Raw genomic sequence first — 18902 nt, 5'->3', positions numbered from 1 at the left:
ACATATACCTCTATCCTATTAGTTCTGTCCCTCCAGAGTACCCTGACTAATACAATGGCTAAGCTCCAAATTTTTCAAATTTTTCTGCTCTGCTTCCCTTTTATTATAAATTCTGTCTCGAATATCTCTCCTCTCACATCGTACTGTATGCAGTTAAAAGTAGCCATGCAGCTCCTTCAATGTTTTGCTTAGAAATTTCTTCTGCCACACATTCTAATTCAGTACTCTTAAATTTGTCTTCCATAGAGTCCTAGGACATGGACACAATTCTGCTAAGTTCCTTACAACTGTGTCACAAAAATAACTTTTATGTCATTTTACAATATTTTGTTCCTCATTTCCATTGAGACTTCATCAGAAAGGCCTTTACCATTCATGTTTCTACCAACATTCTAATCATGACCAATTAAGTAATATCTAAGAAGTTCCAGGCTTCTTTACATTTATTCTCAACTCTCACCAGAATCACTCTTACTGCTCTTTTTATAGCAATCTAGGCTTTTTCTAGCCTGCTCCTCAAAATTCTTCTAGCATCTATCCATTACTTACTTTCAAAGTCACTTCAACATTTTTAATAGCAATGGCCCCACTTCATGGTACCAATTTTGTGTCTTAGTCCATTTTCTGCTGATATAGCATGGTACATGAAACTGGGCAATTTACAAAGAACAGATATTTATTTCTTACAGTTCTGGTGGCTGAGAAGCCTAAGTTGAGGTGCCTGCATCTGATGAGGGCCTTCCTGCTGTGTCATCCCATGGCAGAAGGCAGAAGAGCAAGAGAACATGAGAGAGACAGCAAGAGGGGTGCAACCTCACTTTTATAACGTCTACTCTCAATAATAATGTGCTCCTGTGATTATGACATAAATAAATTTATGAGGAGCACAGAAACCTTTGACCTAATCAGCTATTAACAGTTGCCTCACAAGTCTACTGTCACAATAACTAACCCATTCCCACAATAATAATGTGCTCCTGTGATTATTACATTAATCAATTTATGAGGAGGACAGAGACTTGTGACCTAACCACCTGTTAACAGTTGCCTCTCTTAATTCTATCACAATGACAATTAAATTTAACAAGTTTTGGAGGGAACATTCAAACCATAGCATCTACTATCCCTTCTTCTTTCATACACATGATAAAGGCATAACTATTTCCAAGAGCTATGAAAAACATCTTACCAAGTATGCACCAGGCTCATATTGTAAAGAATAAAATTATTAAATAAAATTTCTATAGCTTGTTTTAGTGGCAAAGCATGTGAATATTTGCAGGAGAACTTTTTAATCTAGATACAAAGATTAAATGCTTAAGTGGTATTTTTAAATAGTATTCCAGAAATACTTTGTGATGTTTGACTGCTACCTTTTATCTTTTTCTGTTGCAATACCCTCCCACCCTCACCTAGGTAATTCTACATTGAAGGTCATGATAGACTTAATATTATGCTCAGCTCCTATGAGGTTGCACAATTTCCCAGTGTGTTCTCTTCCCCTGGCCTCTTAGTGCACCCTGCTGGACTTCCTCAGGAACACCACCTGCTCTTAGACTGCCACATGAGAACAAGCTTCATTTATATGCTCTAAATGACACACACAATTAACAGATGCATCATAGTCTCTAATGCTAAGATCCCACAGATATTTTCCTTCTCTTTCTTGATCCACAGACTGACCCAGCTAATATTTAGATGTCAGCAATTTCTGCAAATGATTGTGCTTTCTTAGTGCTATGAACTGAAGGTTTGTGTTCCCCCAAAATCTGTATATTGAAATGTGATCCCCCATATGATGGTATTTGGAGGTAAGGCCTCTGGGAGGTGATTAGGTCATGAGAGTAAAGCCCTTATGAGTGTGTTTAGTGTCCTTAAAAGAAAAGAGCTCTCAGTCATATAAGGATGTAGAGAGAAGGCAGCTGTCTACAAGCTAAGGAGTGGGCTGTCACCAGACACTAGATCTGCTAGCTCCTTAATCTTGGACTTCCCAGCCTGTGGAACTGTTAAGAAATAAAAGTTTGCTGTTTAAGCCACCTAGTCCATGGCATTTTTGTTATAGCAGCCCCAACGGACTAAGATCCCAGTTAACTTCAAGTTTCTGAAAGCTAAAGTCATTTCTATTTGTTATGTAGAGCACAAACAGATGCTTCTAGACTCAGTCTGTCAGATAGCCTAGTGGCACTGTGATAGCAACAAGAATTCTAACCCTGCCAGTAAACTTCCTGGTCACCAGTGATGGTGAAGATACTACTCTTCCTCTTCTCTAATACAAAGAGCATAATGCTCCCCTGCTTGCCTTGCTACCTGAAATCCCAAAGTAATCTCTTTTAAACTGGTAGTCCTCCTCATACCCTCATTTGTCTTAGTCCATTTTGTGCTGCTATAAAAAAATTCCTAAGATTAGTTAATTTATCATGATCAGAAATGTATTGGTTCACACTTCTGGAGGCTGGAACATTTGAGATCAAAGTGCCAACATCTGGTGAGGGCCTTCTTGCTGTATTATCAAAATGGTGGAAGGTGGAAGGGCAAGAGTACAAAAGAGGGAATCCACTCCCACAAGCCCTTTTTATAACAGCATTAATCTATTCATGAGCGCAGAACCCTTGTGACCTAAACAACTTCCATTAAGCCCCACCTCCCAATACTGTTGCATTGGGAATTAAGTTTCCAACATATAAATTCTAGGGCACACATTCAAACCATAACATCATCCATTCTTCAGTTGCTGTAAAATCTGCTCTTCTGGTAGCTCACTAAAGGGTACCATTGTCTTGCCCTCCTCTAACCATTTCCGTTAGTCAGCTAATAATGACCTCAATTTAGTTTAATAGCTGCCTAGAGAATCTGGTATAATTTAGTTTCTCTGCATGCTTTGCTTATGTTAATGCTGCAAGTTGGCTAATTTCCTAATGATCCTCACAATCACATAATATTAAAATTTGTTAAAGATACAATAAAGAGTTGTAAGACCAGAGTTTACTAAACATAGATAGTGTTCTTTGTCCTGTGCTAAGTTCTGTTGATACAATTAAATATATATCTGTACTTCATCCCAGATACTGCAGAGAACTCAAGCAAGTATGTAGCAATAAGTTCTCAAGAATGTATAACTCTAAAGGGGAAAAAAACCCTAATATTTAGTGAGCACCTAACATGCATTATTCTCACAATAAATCTACAAAATAACTATTATTTCACTCATTACAAATGAAAAGAAAACTGAACGCCAAAAAGATTTAAGAATTTGCCCAATATTCCAGGGTGAGAAAAGACAGAATTGTGATTAAAAGTATTTAACACTATGATAATCCCATATTGTACTGAGGAATGAGTGAAGTATTCAGTTCACCATAATATAGAGAAAAAAGACAAGTGATATGTAGGGACAAAATTATTTGTATATTTAATGGATGAAGAAATCACATCTGGTAAAGGGAACTAGAAAGGCCTCAGAGAAAGAATTGTATTTAAGAAAGGGCTGGAAGAAAGGTCAAGACTTCAAAGGCCAATCTGGGGGAAAATGAAACAGTCCTGCAAAAATACTCCTAGAACTTAAAAGTGAGTTTAACATAATCACAAGAAACTAAGTGAAGACACAAATATCCATGGTATTTCTATATTTTAGCAACATATATTTGTAAGCTGGTTTTAAAAGCGCTACCATGTATAATAGGTTCCTCAAAAGTGAAATGAGTATACATCTAACAGAACATTTTCTAGATCTGTATGCTGAAAACTACAGAATGCTAATGAAAGACATTAAAGAAAATCTAACTAAATGGAGAGACATACAATGATAAAGGTCTGAAGACTCAACATAGTAGAGATGTCAATTATCCCCAAATTGATCTATAGATTTAATACAATGTCAATAAAAATTCCAGCATGATTTTCTGTAGCTATAGAAGAGTTAATTCTAAAATTTCTATGGAAAGACAAAGTAACTAGAATAGCTAAAATAATTTTGAAAAAAGGAATAAATTTGGAGAAATCACTCTCCTATATTTTAAGACTTTAGAGTAATCAAGAGAGCATGATATTAGCAGATGTGTAGACAAAGATCAGTGGAACAGAATAGAGAACCCAGAAATTGACCCAAATAGATTTGGCCCATAGATTTTTGACAAAAGTGCAAAAGCAATTCAATGGAGGGAGCATATCTTTTCAACAAATAGTGCAAATAGTGATGGAACGATTGACATCAATATGCAGAAGGAAAAAACAAATAAAATGTTGACCTAAAATCTGAAGGGAACATTTTAGAGAAAATTGTATGGCCATATTATTTAATTTTTTAAATCTCTAGTCATCACCCTCTAAATTACGTATTATGATATGAGAATAACCAGAACTACAATTTGCTAAGATATTTGAATTGTTTGTCTATGTTGTAACTTTAAGCAATATTAATTGGTCACCATTAAACCCAAAATTTGAAAGAAAACAGATAATTAAAAAACAAAAATTTTCATTAGTGAAGGGAAATACCTTCTAATTTAATACATTGTGTTCTTAACTTGAAAAACTCATTTCCCCACAGAAGTTTTAAAAGTATCAGTGCAAACTTGGTGTTCTAATTGTAATTCCATATTATATTTACTTTATATTGTTCTTCAAAACTGAAATGTGTACAATTTGGGTCTACAAATATTTTTATTATTTTGCTCTAAAACTTAATTGACAAAGAAAATGGGAAGATTAATTTAATGTGTAAGTTGGTAAAGTATTGGGAATCTTTCAAGAATTTATTATCTCCCAGGCATGGTGGCTCACATCTGTAATCCCAGCATTTTGAGAGGCTAAGCCAGGTGGATCACTTGAAGCCGGGAGTTTGAGACCAGCCTGGCCAACATAGCAAAACCCCAACTCTACAAAACAAAGCAAACAAACAAAAAAAAATTATTATCAACTGACAAAAATGTGACCATTTTGCTGTAAAAATAGAGGATAAATTATAAAATATCTTTAAGATGAGCTGTGGTGAAATACTGCTCATATATAACTATATGAGCAGTTATAATAAAAACATTATAACAGCTTTATTGAGATATAATTGCCATATAATAAGTGCCACATACCTGTATACAATTTGATAGGTATTGACATATTTATATACCTAAGAATTGATCACCACCATTAAGATAGTGAACCCGGCCATCAACCCCAAAAATTTCCTTGTTCCCCTTGTTGATTCTCACTTCTGCCCTATCTAGCCCCAGGCAACCACTAATCTATGTTCTGTTACTATGGATTTGTTTGTTGTTTCTAGAATTTAACAGGATGGAATCATACTGCATATATTCATTTGTATCTGGTTCTTTCACTCAGTACAATTATTCTGAGATTCATCTATTCTGCTGCTTGTATCAATAGTTTATTCTTTTTATTACTGAGTGGTATTCAGTTGAATGGATATACTACAATACTAGTTACCTGCTGGCGGACTTTTGAGTCATTTCTATTTTTCAGTGCTAATCACTGATAAAAGTGCAATAAAAAATAAAATGTTGACCTAAACCTCACATCTTACCTTCAAAATGTAAAATATAAAACTATAAAACTTTTTAGAAGAAAACATATGAGAAAATCTTCATAAACTGTAGTTAGACAAAGAATTCTTAGACATGACACCAAAAACATGATCCATGAAAGAAAAAACTTGATAAATTGGAATTCATCAAAATAAAAAATGTTACCAGGTGTGGTGACTCATGCCTGTAATCCCAGCAGTTTGGGAGGCTGAGGCAGTTGGATCACTTGAAGCCAGGAATTCAAGACCAGCCTGGCCAACACAGCAAAACCCCGTCTCTACTAAAAATACAAAAATTAGCTAGGCATGGTAGCACTCACCTGTAACTCCAGCTGCTTGGGAGGCTGAGGCACAAGAAATACTTGAACCTGGGAGATGGAGGATGCAGTGAGCCAAGATGGCACCACTGCACTCCAGCCTGGGGGACAGAGCAAGACTCATCTCTAAATAAATAAATAAAATGTCTATTTTGTCAAAAGCCTTATGCTTAGTAAAGAAAGCCATACTCAAAAGGTAACATTCTATTTAGTCTATCTATGTATTTATCTGATTCCATTTACGTGATATTCTCAAATCGTATTAAATATTTTTAAGGGATAAAACTATAGTTACAGAAAATACAGTGAGAACACATGGACACAGGGAGGGGAACAACACACACTGGGGTCTGTGGAGGGGGCAGCAGGGGAGAGAGAGCATCAGGATAAATAGCTAATGCATGCTGGGCTTAATACCTAGGTGACTGGTTGATAGGTGCAGCAAACCACCATGGCACACGTTTACCTGTGTAAGAAGCCTGCACATCCTGCACATGTATCCTGTAACTTAAAATAAAATAAATTATTTAAAATATTTAATTTTCTTTAAACTGTAGTTACAGAAAATAAATTAGCTTGCCAGAGGTTATGGATAAAGTGAGGGTGTGATGTTATAGGGATACCATGAAGGTATTTGAGGGGTGATGAAACGTCTTTATATTCGGATTGTGGTGTGATTATATGCATCTGTCTATATATATGTTAAAATTCATAGAACTGTACACCAAAGAAGCCTATTTTTAAAGTAAAGTTACAGGCTGGGCAGTGGCTCATGCCGGTAATCCCAGCACTTTGGGAGGCAGAGGTGGGTGCATCACTTGAGTTCAAGAGTTCCAGACCAACCAGGGCAACATAGTGAGACTTAGTTTCTACAAAAAATAAACAAGAAATTAGCAAGGTACAGTGGTGCATGCCTGTAGTCCCAGCTACTTTGGAGGCTGAGGTGGGAGGATCGCTTGAGCCCAGGGAGGTTGAGGCTGCAATGAGCCATGATCACACACTGCACTCTAGCCTGGGTGACAGAGCAAGAGTCTGTCTCTAAATAAATAAATAAATAGATAAATAGATAAGAAAAGAAGAGAGAGGCCGGGGGCAGTGCCTCACATCTGTAATCCCAGCACTTTGGGAGGCCGAGGCAAGTCGATCACCTGAGGTCAGGAGTTCAAGACCAGCCTGGCCAACACAGTGAAACCCCATCTCTACTAAAAATACAAAAAAATTAGCCGGGCATGGAGGTGCATGTCTGTAGTCCCAGCTACTCAGGAGGCTGAGGCAGGAGAATCGCTTGAACCCGGAAGGCAGAGGTTGCAGTGAGCTGCGATCAAGCCACTGCCCTCCGGTCTGAATGACAGAGCAAGACTCTGTCTCAAAAAAAAAAAAAAAAGAAAAGGAGAGAGAGAACCATGAATTAGCCCATTGTAGATGAAAGGCATTAGAATAGATACAAGCAACTAGTGGGAGATACAATGGGATGAAGTATTGGCATCAGGTTCAATACTCTCATAAGTAGAATAGACACTGTTGTGACGGTAATGTGCCAGAGCTGCCTGGTTTCCTTCTCTGCAGTCAAGGTTTCTTCCTCCCTTCCTCACTTTGCCCTGGAAGCAGATATTCAGACAACCCAAGTTCCTTCCTCTCTTTATGAACCGCACATTCAAAAAGATCTGGCACCTGACCTGCTCCTGTTAGGAGAAAGATGAGAAACATTACTGGTAGAGATCTTAATGGGAAGATCAAGGCCTGAGTGGAGGAACACAAGGTATGTTTGGCCAGTGCGAGTATTTCAGCAAGACTGGCAAATGCATGAGAGCAGTGGGGAATTAAAACTTCCGAGCATTTTAGGAGGCCGAGGCGGGCGGATCACGAGGTCAGGAGATCGAGACCATCCTGGCTAACACGGTGAAACCCCGTCTCTACTAAAAATACAAAAAATTAGCCGGGCGTGGTGGCGGGCGCCTGTAGTCCCAGCTACTCGGCAGGCTGAGGCAGGAGAATGGCGTGAACCCGGGAGGTGGAGCTTGCAGTGAGCCGAGATTGTGCTGCTGCACTCCAGCCTGGGCGACAGAGTGAGACTCCGTCTCAAAGAAAAAAAAAATGTTGGGATTAAACTACAGAAGGCAGTGAATGAGGATTGAAGAGTGTGTATCCAGTTTGGTAAGTACTGGGGAGCTATGAAATGTTCTTAGATGTGCTTCAGGAATATTAGGCTATGATTTATAGGATGGAATCGAATGGAGAGGTAGGAGAGAGAGATCAAGAAAGAGAATGCAAACAATAACCAACACTGGTAGCCATCAGAGTTCATGGCTGTGGCCATGCTGATGGAAAAGGGGAATGCAGACAAGTAGCAATTTGTGAATAAAAGTTAAGGAAAAGAGAGAGGAGCTTGAGCAATCAAAGATGTCACTTGCAATATGCAAGAAATAATGTTTTAGGGGAATTTCTGACAAATGTTAGGGAAAACCACTCTTTTTTAACAAGTCCCAAAGTAATGCATCTATGCATCAGGAACAAGAGTTTCAGGACCCCCACAAACAGATAGTACTATGAAGAGTTTTGTAACAATATTCCTTTATTTTCCACTCAAGATAACATTAAGCAATAACTAGAATCACGCACACTGTTCCTCAGCCCTCTGCTGGTGTAGCCTCTCTCCTGGACCTCTTTTAAAGGTAGAGCATCAGGGAAACAGCCATCCCTAACCCACAACTATCCATAATCAAGTTATTTCCTCTGCTTCTCCTCCCTGCTAGATTGCCTCATTTACACCCAACGTGACTGACACTGATGACACCCAGTTGTACTTTTCCATTCTCGTTTGAAGCACTGAGTGGCAGACATCTTCTATTTTCTAATAAAGACAAATTAGCAAACAAGATGCAGAGCAAGTTGGAAGGGCTGAAGAATGCCTCATCCTTTCTTTCCCACCCCCCCCCCAATATTGAAGCTTATGGAATAACCCCAGCTTTGCTGTACATGTTTCCTTAAAAACAGTTTCTCAAGCCCATTCATTCTCAAATGAAGGAAGAATTTAGCAAATTTTTCCAAGGCTTTTCTCCCAGCCTGCTTCATAGGACTGTCCTAAGGCACAAAGCATAGCAGGTGCTTGACATTTCTGTATCAATCATAATCATAGTTGTTTTTACAGGCTTTTTATTTTTTTGCTGCATCTCCATGTCTTATCTCAGTAAAGCAACGTTATGCTAATTTTACAGATGGAAAAGCTGGTATTGAGATTGGTTTTAAGCTTAGTCATAAAAGGAGTAAATGGCAGAGTCTGGACTCAAACATTCAGATTCCTCATCTTTTCTTCCCCTAATATAACCAGGGCTCTCTTGTTCTTTTTATTTGTAGAGACTTCTGATCTGTTTATTTGAAATGAGGTTAAGGACCAAGACTTTTAACCTAGCATCAAAGAATTAGCTCAGCTTTGCTATCACTCTATTCCCTCCTTAGCCCAGCAGGTGGGCTATTAATTGTGTCCTTCATTTAAATGAGGATATTCTGGGCTGTGCTTTGCATTTGCAAAGTGCATGGGTAAACTGTAAATGAGAAGTACCCTTCACAAAGAGATAGCCAGTGTGATCTCTGCACAATCCAGCAACATTCTGGAAGATTTATTGATCCCTTGGGTTTCATTTTCTAATTCTCTTTAGCTTCTAGGAATTTTAAAAATATAATCTATAGGTTATATATTTTTCTTTTTCTGAGCCACTCTCTGCCATATTATTGATAAATAAATTATTTCCTGAGGAAAGACTATAAGAAATTTTCTGAAGATGATTATTTTCACTCAAGAATTTTTAGGATAGGGATTATGAAGAGACAGGAGGACCTATCCTGAACTCTAATTATGATATTTAAAATGTTCCATCTTGCCATATAAATATATTATGCTAACATAATGTTTTTATATGTATACTTTGGCTACTAGATGTATATATCGAAAATTGTGAAAATGTTTCTCTTAGCGTTGTGAGCATAATGATCTGAATGCATGCATAAGTGCCTTTAATGCAAACAGATACACTCATCTGTAGAAATCTAATCTAGAGGAGTAGATGTAATTTACTATCAGATGCTTTTATTAACTTGATGGCTTGAAGTATTTCGTTGTCTATCCAGCAGGCCAGGGCATCTGGAGTAGCCAATTGTGCATGTTCAAAATCTGTTAATGCCAGTCATACATGAGTCCTGACAAAGCACCTGCAAGAGCCAAATCCAGTGGTGCATCCTCACCACTACACCCATTTATGTTACCCATGTCTGAAGGAAACCCCTTGCAAAGGGATTTGCCAAAATATGGTCATAGACGACCGGTTTTGGGGAGTGGTTCTGTGGTGCTCAGTCAGAATGGAAAGCATGTCCCCCACCCAAATACTAAATGACTTCTTTCCTCCCAAAGCTTTCCTATCTCCAGTCCAAACAACATAATATCGAGGTTGAGCATCCCTAATCTGAAAATCCAAAATCCAAAATGCTCCAAAATCTAAAGCTTGTTGAGGACTGACATGATATAACAAGTGAAAAATTCCACTTCCACACTTGACTTCACGTGATAGGTTGCGGTCAAAATGCAGTCAAAACTTTGTTTCATGGACAAAATTATTTAAAATATTCTACAAAATTACCTTCAAGCTATGTGTATAAGGTGTATATGAAACATAAATGAATTTCATGTTTAGACTTTGGGTCTCATTCCTAAAATATCTCACTACATACATGTAAATATTCTGAAATCCAAAATAACCCAAAATCTCAAACACTTTTGGTCCCATGCATTTTGGATAATGTATTACATTACATATATGTGTGTGTGTGTATATATATATAATGTGTTTTTTATATATTTTATGTATAATATATAATATATGTATAAAATATACATACATGATATATAATGTTACATATATTTATACATATGTCATATTATATATAATATATAGTATACACATATATATTATATGTGTGTGTAATGTTGTCATTCCACAATAAAGCATATAGGTCTGGAAAGGATAATAAGTGTTATCTATTGGCAGTTCTGTGTGAAAGAGTTTATCAGCTCCTGTTCAGCTGATGGCAGCTCACTGCAGAAGTTACTTACAGGTGGACTATCTCTATCCAAAATGCTTGGGACCAGTTTTTCAGATTTCGGATTTTCTCTAAACACAAAATTTCCTTATGTTTTAATTACATGAAACAAAGTTTTGACTGCCTTTTGACTGTGAGCCATCACATGAGGTCAAGTGTAGAATTTTCCACTTGTGGCGTTCAGGGCAACGGACTTTCCATCCCAGAACCATTGGCCCAATTTGTCCGTAACTTTGTGGAGAAGACCCTGGTGCTGGTGAACGTTGCTGTGACTTACTCAAAGCCTTGATTGGCCACATTTTGGTACTACGCCAAGTTTGGGCTGGTTCCTCCCACCCCTGCTGAGATCCCTAGAGCTATTCAGAGTCTGAAAAAAATAGTCAATAGTGCTCAGACTGGTAGCTTCAAACAACTCACAGTTAAGGAAGCTGTGCTGAATGGTTTGGTGGCCACTGAGGTGTTATGTGGTTTTATGTCGGAGAGATCATAGGCAAGCGTGGCATCATTGGCTATGATGTTTGAAGACCAGTCTTTAACATCTGATTATATTTGATTTATTATTTGAATGTTGTTGGACCATGTGTGATCAGACTGCTATCTAAATTAAATAAGATTTGTCAAAATTCAAAAAAAAAAAATTTCCACTTGTGGCATCATGTCAGTAACCAAAAAGTTCTGGATTTTGGAGAATTTGGGATTTTGAATTTTTGGAGTAGGGATGTTCAAATGGATATATGCATATCCATTGTTATGGAATGAAAATATAACACACACTTGTATATGTATGTATATATATAACATTTTGTCCCTAAAGTGTTATTTCAATTTGTAGAAGTAAACTGGAAGAATAGATACCATCAGCATCTTTCCAGGGTCATTCCGAGAACCTTCCAATTGTAATAAATTATGTAAAATAAAACAAAAAATAAAACCTCTTGCCATGTTGTCATGGAGGCCTCCCCTAAATGTGTATGCCACAAAAGAAGCAGTGTCAGCAGCAAGGGGGAGGATCCCAGAGAAAATAGAAGAAGGGGATGCCTAAGCACCATACATCATGTTGCTTGTACAATACAAAAAGAAAAACAATTAAGCAGATTTTCCAAAGTAGAAAATAATTGGTCTTTATATAGAGTCAACAATTTATATAGAGTAATTTATATGGAGTTGACAACTTCAGAAAAAGATAGGGCTGATTTTCCAAGTCACCCTAATAGATTGTACCTTTTCTTATTCAATAGACATTTTTACTGAAGCTTAACACATATCAAGGACCCAAATCCTAAGTCAATGTATTTACACAAAATGACCACACTTGTGAAATGAGCACTGAGACGGAGAAACAGAATGCACTGTTCCAGCACCTCAAAAGACCCCTCATGCTCTTTTCCAGTAAGTAATGACCCTTCCAGATGTAACTGGTATAACCATCCTTCCTTCTAATACCACAGAATAGTTTTACTAATGTATTCCTAAGTAGAAACAACTCTGCCATTTTGTAATAGTCATATTATTACCATCTGGTGTTAAATCAAAGACACAGTAATTAGAGACACTTGGTTTCCTTAGGGTATTCTTCAGGGCATGTGCTTTTCTGAAAGCCCATCATCTTGAATTATCAAGAACTGAAAGTGCCAGTTTTAAAAAGATGACTTTTTATCACAAAGTCCTAAACCAGAAGAGTAATGATGTTGAAAGAAGCCACTGTCAGGTGAGCAAGAGCATTACTACTGCAGCATAAAATACAGCCTGGCTCCAGCCATAAATTCATACTAAACTTCTTTTATGAGCAACACTTTATTATTTTATTATTATCAAGAAGAAATACAACTTTGCCTTTAACCACATTCAAATCTTCTGGGGGGAAAATATTAAATATATAAATGTGTGATAAATGAACTTCAGCACTGTAATACATTATGAATATATTTGAGGCAAAAAATCTATGATAAATGGATAGAACCAGTACTAGTACATTTCATATTTAAAGAGTGGCTGCTAATACGTCATTCTGGCTGAGCAATTTATAGATTGGGTAGCTATTTTCCTGGTTCTTTATCCCAACAATTCATCAATTTTTATGTTTTTTAAAAGTTGGATGATAAGTTTATCAGACTTTGATTTTCCTACTGCCAATTTTTTTTTTCAGGGCAGAAATGGGGAGAAACAAACTGACTTATAAACCTTCACTATTCCTTGGTAGTTTTTTTCCTCAACCATAGACTCTGATAAATACAGTATGAGAAGAAGGGGAAGAGAAATGTTATTGCATGAATCTATTAAGCTATTGGGTAGATATAGTACTTTACTCATAGTTGGTCAACTAATAAGGCACATATAGTCCTACTTTCTATGAACTTACAGTTCAAAATTAAATTATATCAACCTTATATTACATTGTAAACACAGAGACAGTCACCTTTATATTTTCTGTAGGAAGGGAAGAAAGCAACCATACGAAAAGTCCTGAATATTACAAAAGCTTTTATTATTGAATGTACTCTCACCTACATTCACATACGGCCCTGTCTGGTGTTCTGGTGATTAAGCCACAGCACTTCTAACAAAGTAATGAAACAACCTTGTAGAAGCCTAGCTCGTGAAAATGGAGAAAGTAGTCAACACCTCTATTTGATTCTATCTCAACTTCCTAATCCTATTTCAGGCTGATACTGTGTTTGTTGGAGAAATTTGTGAATTTCACAAATTTCTCCAACTTGTGAAAAACAGTTTCCCTCTCTTTAAAAGCTTTCACTCAAATAAGGAAAACAAAAATTGTGTCTTCAAATTATTTATTTGATTTGGTACAGGAACAAGGTAAATAGATAAGAATAAACAGAAAAAGATGATCATAAGCATAATCAATGAGAATAGTTGCTAATTCTTAAAAAGATCTAGGTGTCAACATTCTAATATATTGTACCTCAGAAAAATAAGGAGAAAGGAAGGCTTTTTTTTTAATGTAAGCAAATAGCTTATCTTAAAGACTTGTGCAGAGAGGACTCACACATAGAGGGAACCAGTAGGATGAAAATGGAGTTCCATAAGAGCGACAGTCCATGCTGAGGTAGCAGCAGAGCCTGATTGAGCTTGTATAGGCAGTTTTTTCCTTGATCTAGGCAAGGGTGAGTTCTGAGGGTACAAAGACACTGTTGAAAGCAGTAGTTTTCTGATATAGTTTGGATTTGTGTCCCCACCAAAACTTTATGTTAAACCATAATCCCCAGTGCTGGGGGTGGGGCCTGGTGGGAGGTGACTGGATCATGAGAGTGGATTTCTTGAGTGCTTTAGCACCATTCCCTTGGTACTGTCCTCATGAGAGTGAGTTCTCACAAGATCTGGTTGTTTAAAAGTGTGTGGCACCACCCCCACCACCTTGCTCCTGCTGTGGCCATGTGAAGTGCCTGCTCCCCGCTCACCTTCCACCATGATTGTAAGTTTCCTGAAGCATCCCCAGAGGTCAAGCAGATGCCAGCATTATGTCTCCTGTACAGCCTGCAGAACCATGAGCCAATTAAACCTCTTTTCATTATAAATTACCCAGTTTCAGGTATTTCTTTAGAGAGATGCAAGAGTGGACTAATACATTCTCAAAGTGTTGCACCCAGACCAGCAACATCAGCATCACCTGGGAACTTGTTAGAAATGTAAATTCCCAGGCTGCATTCAAGACCTACTGAATCAGAAACACTGGAGGGGAAGCCTGGTGACCTGTGTTTCAAACCCCTCTCCCCACCCCAGGGATTCTGATGAATGCTGAACTTTGAGAACCGCTGGTCTCAAGGAGAGGTCAGTAGACTTTTTCTCTAAAAGGCCAGAGAGGAAAAGTTTTAGATGTTGCACTTCATACATTCTCTGTCACAACCAAACTCTGCTGGGTAGTGCAAAAGAAGTCATAGATAATATGTTAACAAATGGGCATGGTGATGTTCCAATAAAATTTTGTTTACAAAAACAGGTCAGAGACTAGATTTGGCCCATGGGCCATTGCTGATCCCTGATACAGAAAACAAATGGGTGGGAGGAAGAAGAGGCAGCAGGTTTGCTCACTACTTCTCCTTCCTCACCTTTTCACTTTCATTGGTCCTGACACCTACTGATGAGCCCAGATGGTATCAACGTACCTCCCAATGTACATGCACTTTTATGCTTCCACTTGAGAATTGTGCACAGAGTACTCAAGCCATTTACTAATTAAGAATAAGGCACAGAAAGGAAAATAGAGAGAGATGAACCTAAATCCTCCCATCAGTTCCCAGAATTCCAGAGCTCCTCTGAAAAAAAGTAGACTTCAGACTGAAATATCAACATCATAACCATCGTTTATCCAAGTTTCGTGTGTATCATTTTTCTAAAAGAAATGTTCTCTGTGATTCTGTTTGGCCTCAAGGAACAAGTGGGTAAAAAGGAGCTTGACAGCTCTTCCTTCACTAAAAAAAAACAAGCAAACAAAACAATAACAACAACAAAAACCTATAAGACTAAGCACAAGGAAGCCAAGGAAGTTCGAGACCACAAACTTCGCTGAATGTCCTGCTGGAACATTCAACAAGCCTCAGGTGGAAAGTATTACCTTACATCCAAACAGAAGCTCTCAAATTCCAACATAGATCAGAATTACCTGGACAGGTTCTTAGATCACTGGGCCCCACCCCCAGAGTAGACGAGGGTGCAGTCTGAGAATTGCATGTCCAACAAGTCCCCAGGTGATGCCGATGATGCTAGTCCAAGAACCACACTTTGACAACCACTGCTCCAAAACATGCTCTTCTCTTCCTTCTGTGTTCCCAATCTTAGTTGGCAAAACCACCGCTACCTATCTAGGCACCTAAGCAAATACTTGGGTCATGCTTGACTCCTCACTATCTCTCACCCCCATATTAATCAATCACCAAGTCTAATCAAGTTTGCCTTATCAGCATCTTGGAAATATAATTCCTCTTTACTGTCCTCATTGCCCATGAATTAGTTTAGGCAAGGGTTTTCACACTTTCCACATAAAAGTGAAATTATTTTCACATTAGAAAATAATTATATTCTATAAGTACAGGCCATAGGGGTAAAAGATCTTTTTTCTTTCTTTCTTTTTATTTTTTTTTTCCGAGACAGAGTCTCACTGTGTTGCCCAGGCTGGAGTGCAGTGGCATGATCTCGGCTCACTGCAACCTCCGCCTCCAGGGTTCAAGCTATTTTCCTGCATCAGCCTCCTGAGTAGCTGGGATTACAGGCACCTGCCACCGCACCTGGCTATTTTTTGTATTTTAGTAGAGATGGGGTTTTGCCATGTTGGTCAGGCTGCTCTCGAATTCCTGACCTCAGGTGATCCACCTGCCTCAGCCCCCCGAAGTGCTGGGGTTACAGGTGTGAGCCACTGTGCCTGGACAAAAATCTGATTGTGTAAGTTACTGGAAACAAGACTCAATCCTTCAACCATCCCGAGGGGTGAGGGGGTCCATGTTCCTGTACAGCTATTCTCCATTCATTCAGTAGGGAAGCCTTGACTTAGGCCCTCATCATCACCTGTCTAGGCATTCTACCAATTCTAGATCAAACACTTCACTCTTTCCACTAGCCAAAGTTATTTACTTTTAATTACTGTATAAGATAACCAAATAGTCTAAGACCAAACATGTTATTTCTCCTTGTGCACTTCAAAATGAACTTCAAATTCATTTAGCTTTGCACACACTCTGTATCAGTCACTAATTCCAACAGGATACAGATGTCATACTTAAAATACGATAATTCAAGGAAGGTTTATTTACAAAGGTGAGAGTTTAGGGCAGTGCTTCTCAAGTAACAGTGGTTTTACTCTTGGGACATCTGTTGATGTCTGGAGACATTATCAAGACTAAGGGGGGTTGAGCGTACCCCTGGCATCTAGTGAGTGAATGCCAGGAATATTGCTAAACATCCTACAATGTGCAGGACAGCATAGCACAGCATAGAATTAGACAACAAAATGTCAAGGCAAAATGTCAAGAGTGGCAAGGTTGAGAAACCTTGCTACAGAGTAAGGTCTTGTTAAATGCTTGTCAAATTGAATTAAATGAGAAGTGCAAACAAACTTCCCAGGTGCAACTAACTCTGCTTGAGTCAACTGAAGAGAAATCATGATGGGTAACTGGTGTGGAAAGATGGAAACTGCACCTCACGTTGGGCCCTTGTATTAGTCAGGGATCTCCAGAAAGACAGAACCAATAGGATGGATATAAATTCTATATTAGAGGAGATATGTTATGGGAATTGACTCAGCAATTATGAAGGTCCAGAAGTCCCACAGTCTGACATCTGCAACTGGAGACCCCGGCATGATGGTTAATATTAGGTGTCACTTGATTGGATTGAGGGATGCCTAGATGGCTGGTAAAGTATTATTCCTGGGTGTGTCTGTGAGGGTGTTGTCAGAGGAGACTGACATTTGAGTCAGTGGTCTGGGAAAGGAAGACCTGCTTTCAGTGTGGGTGGGCACCATCCATCCAATTGGCTACCAGCACTGCTAGAACAAAGCAGGTGGAAGAAGGTGGAATAAGTTTGCCTACCAAGTCTCCTGGCTCTCTTTGTTCTTCCTGTGCCAGATGCGTGCTTTCACTTCCCCTGTCCTTTGAGATCAGGCTCCGGGTTCTTTGGTCTTTGAACTCTAAGACTTGCACCCGCAGCTTCCTGGGGACTTTTGGGCCTTTGGCCACAGACTGAAGGCTGCATTGTCAGCTTCCTTAGTTTTGAGGCTTTCAGACTTAGACTGAGCCTCTACCGGCTTCTCTCTTTCCCCAGCCTGCAGACAGCCTAATATGGGACTTCACCACGTAAATGTGTGAGCCAAATCTCTGTAATAAACTTCCTTTTATATATACATATATCCTATTGATTCTGTCCGTTGGGAGAAGGCTGACTAATAACACCAGGAAACTGAGTGGCAAAACTCCCAGTCTGAAAACCAGGGAAGCAGAGATGAGGGTGGTGGTGTAAGTCCCAGAGTCCAAGAACTCTGCCATCCAAGAGCAGGCAAAGATGGGTGTCCCAATTCAATGGGAAAGAGAGAATTTGCCTTTCCTCCACTTTTTTATTGTCTTGGCATTCAATGGATTGAATGATGCCTGCCCACATTAGTAGAGAGGATCTTCTTTACTCAATTCACTGATTCAAATACTAATGTCTTCCAGAAACACACCCACAAACACCCCTATAAAAACTTAAAAACAATGTTTTACCAGCTATCTGGGCATTCCTTAACCCAGTCAGGTTGACACATAAAATTAAGTATCATGACCCTGTTATCTGGATTAAATTCACACTTTTGAAGGTATGGATCAGCCACAATTAGTATCTTTTATGTGGCTGAGGTCTTTCAAGACTTGCCTGAGGTGTTTTGTGATCCCAGAGTGTCAACATTTGGCTACAAGGAAAGGTCTCAGCAATAAGCCTAGGTATTTGATATGGTTTGGATTTGTGTCCTCGCCCAAATCTCATGTCGAATTATAACCCCAGTGTTGGAGAAGGAAACTGGTGGGAGGTAACTGGATCATGGGTGCAGATTACCCCCTTGCTTTTCTCATGATAGTGAGTGAGTTCTCAAGAGATCTGGTTGTTTAAAACTGTGTAGCACCTCCCGCTTCGCTCTCTTCCTCCTTCTCTGGCCATGTAAAACGTTCCTCCTTTCTCTTCATCTTCTGCCATGATTGTACATTTCCTGGGTCCCCCTGCTTCAGTCATGCTTCCTGTACAGCCTGTGGAAGTGTGAGTCAATTAAACCTCTTTTCTTTATAAATTACCCCGTCTCAGGTATTTCTTTATAGCAGTGTAAGAATGGACTAATACAATATCCATTCAAGGTTGAAAATAGAAAAGTCACTTAATGCATTCACAAATTGTTTATTGAAAGCCTACTATATTCCAAATACCATTCAAATAAACTTGAAAATACAATTCAATATAATCTAAAGAAGGTTTAGCTCTGATGT

The 18902-nt window shown here is 38.6% G+C and overlaps 1 pseudogene; it reads left to right on the top strand.

The window, feature by feature from the left end:
- The first annotated feature begins 11089 nt into the window (after positions 1-11089).
- LOC745768 (ATP synthase subunit g, mitochondrial-like) lies at positions 11090-11538 on the top strand (annotated as a pseudogene).
- The last annotated feature ends 7364 nt before the right edge of the window (positions 11539-18902 follow it).

The sequence above is a fragment of the Pan troglodytes genome, chromosome 5 (assembly GCF_028858775.2).
Source record: "Pan troglodytes isolate AG18354 chromosome 5, NHGRI_mPanTro3-v2.0_pri, whole genome shotgun sequence".
NCBI lineage: Eukaryota > Metazoa > Chordata > Mammalia > Primates > Hominidae > Pan > Pan troglodytes.
This window is presented reverse-complemented; position numbering and strand designations above follow the sequence as displayed.